The sequence below is a fragment of the Ailuropoda melanoleuca genome, chromosome 3, assembly GCF_002007445.2.
Source record: "Ailuropoda melanoleuca isolate Jingjing chromosome 3, ASM200744v2, whole genome shotgun sequence".
In the NCBI taxonomy this organism is placed as follows: domain Eukaryota; kingdom Metazoa; phylum Chordata; class Mammalia; order Carnivora; family Ursidae; genus Ailuropoda; species Ailuropoda melanoleuca.
Genome location: NC_048220.1, coordinates 98,114,878 through 98,117,653, shown reverse-complemented (window position 1 = coordinate 98,117,653; position 2,776 = coordinate 98,114,878). Strand labels below are relative to the sequence as shown.

The 2,776-nt window shown below is 46.8% G+C and overlaps 1 pseudogene; it reads left to right on the top strand.

Moving 5' to 3' along the window:
- Positions 1-286: 286 nt before the first annotated feature.
- Positions 287-1,991, top strand: LOC100482410 (annotated as a pseudogene).
- Positions 1,992-2,776: the final 785 nt, after the last annotated feature.

Here is a 2,776-nt window from a genome sequence, read left to right as displayed (position 1 = left end):
TCTGCTAACAGAAGGTTAGTAATATCTAGGAATGTTTCACTGTAGAGATGGAACTACCTTAGAGGTCATGTGACTCTAACCCTTGGCGACATCAGATCCACGTTGACTGATGGCACTTGGGTTGTTTTCATTCTCTTCTACAAGTGTGCCACGGCTTGTTTATTCCGGCAAGTGGCATTTGGCGTGTTTCCAATCTCTTGCTGTAAGAAACAATGCAGCTGTCAGTATTCTCATATATGTTTCTTTGTGCGCATTTGCAACAATCTCCCCGAGCCTGTGCTTAGAAATGGCACTGGTAGGTAATAGGATATGCAAATCTTTATCTTTCCAAGTTAACACCACTTCTTTCCCACTCGTCACTCCCAGTAGCTGTATCTGAGCGTTCCTGTTGCTCCACTTTCTTGGCAAGGTTTGATGTGAACAGATTTCTTAACATTTGCAAATCTTGTGGGTGCAAAATGGCAGTTTTAATTTTCAGGAGTCCAATCTGTCTGGGCCAGAGGTTGCAAACCAGTGGTGTGTGGCTGAATGGGGCCTGCGGCCTGGATGCCATCCATGGATGTGTTTTGTTTGACCAAAGGGTATTTTTCGAACCAAAAAATTGAGTTAGTCACCAACATTTGAAAATTGGAAGATTTCACTTAAGAATCTGGACTTCCTTTTTTTTTCTTGGGGCAAAAAAATGGGAAGACATCACAACATGGAGCCCATAGTCACACGTGACAACAACCGGCAGCCGTTGAGAAGTCACTGTTTCTGCTTGTCATGCAGGTGACAGTGCTTTGCAATTGTCCCCAATCTTATAGCCAACCTAGATCTTGTGGTTACCTGAGCTTTCTGGCCCCTGTGGGCTTTTAAATTGCCTGCCCTGTTTTAAGCCTTTGTAAACTAGAGAAAGGCCTTGGAAGTGGGGTGGTGCTAGATGAGTACCCCCTCCAAGCAAACTTCACCAGGAATAGCCCGGCACAAAAGCAGTGGACACATGGCTCCAGGTAAAGTCCAGAACAGTTGTGGGGCTCAGGGCCACTTCTTCCCTAAAACCTCTTCCTGTTCACCTCCCTCTGCTGGGCGCTTCTCCCGTCTCTTAGCCCTTCCTCAGACATGATCTTCCCTGACTCTGAACTTCCTAAGCCCCTTGGTCTGTACTCCTCTCGAGATGCCAATTTATTTTCACGATGTCTTCTGGTTATGTGTGTACTTGCCCCCTTTCCCCTCTTTCGCTGAAAGACCCATGAGGTTTGGGACCATGTATTTACATGTCTGTCTTTTTAATGTTTGTTTATTTTTGGTCCTTCATGATATTTTAAGTCATGGCTACACAGGGAAGTTTGATCCATTCATTTCAGTACATGTTTACTAAGTGCTCATACGCAAGCCATTGTGCCAGGAACTAGGACCGGGGGATGCCATCGCTGCCTTCGGGGATCTGACAGAATCCTGGGAGAAAGGACTACATTTCTTCCTTCCTTCCTTCCTTCCTTCCAACAACAACAACAAAATACGTTGAATGCTTACTATGGGCCAGACACTGCACTAAGCACTGGGGAGAAAAGCAGACAAGATCCTCGTCTCATGGAACTTACCAGTGAGACCACAGACGTTCAGTTGCCTACGACTCAAGAAGCTAGCCACCCCTGGGAGTCGGGCACAGGAGACAAGCTAAGACCGGAGCTGATTTGAATGCAGAGTAGAAGCTAACCAGATGGGTTTCTGGTGATGACAACCTCCCCGCAAGAATGTACCCATCTTGAAGGACCTTCTCCATCTGTCCCTAAAAGAGGAGAAGAGGGAGCACAAGAAGAAGCACCTTTTGCCCAGCCCCAACTCCTACTTCATGGGCGGGGAGTGCCCGGGATGCTACAAAATCACCAGTCTTTAGCCCCGCCCAAGCGGTAGTTTTGTGCGTCGGCTGCTCCGCTGTCTTCCGCCAGCCCACAGGAGGACACGCAAGGCTTGTAGAAGGATGCTCCTTCACACAGAAGCAGCACTGAAAGCATCCTGAATCAAGATGAGTGGGAAACTATCCCTACAAATACATTTTGGATTAAAAAAAAAAAAAGACACTAACCAGATGAAGCAGGGAAGTGGAAGGGAATATGGTTGCACGTCCACGCGGAAGAGCTAGCGAGTAGGAGTTAGTTATGGTGAGAGGGGGCAGAGTCACTGTGGCCGGAACCGAGTGTTGGGCACAGGACAGTGGGGCATGAAGCTAGAGATGTAGGTAAGCATCAGAAACCAGAAAGAAATGAGTACAATCAAGCACTTAGGTGCTAACATAAAGATGCATGTAGTTGAGACCCTCAGTTGTTGATCGAATTAACGCACAGGTAAGTGAATATATAGATGACTATTCTAGAAACTGACCATCTGATAGAGAAGATAGGGGGTCGTGTAGAGAGGCAGCTATTGTTGTTTAATCAGGAGGGGCCAGAATGGATGTCGAACATTTCAGAGACCTACAAATTCTGCACTACCTTCTATGGGAAGAGGCCTGTGAGCCTGGAGGTTTATTAAAGATGGATGGCTCTTTGCCCTCACACCTGACTGGAAAAGGAATGGCCTTCCCCAGGCTTCCATAGTCCCTGAAAAGAGGAGGATTGTTGCCCGCGGAGGATTAGCTGAAATAGGTCCATAATGAGCCAGCCTTAAGTCATTGACAGCACTTGGCATTTAACTGTAAGGAGAGGGTCTTAGTTCTTAAGCTCTTGCCTTGCTAGTGTACCTCAAGGCTTCTCGGGTGAACAATCTTCATAAGTAGATTTTTTTTCCTCCTCCT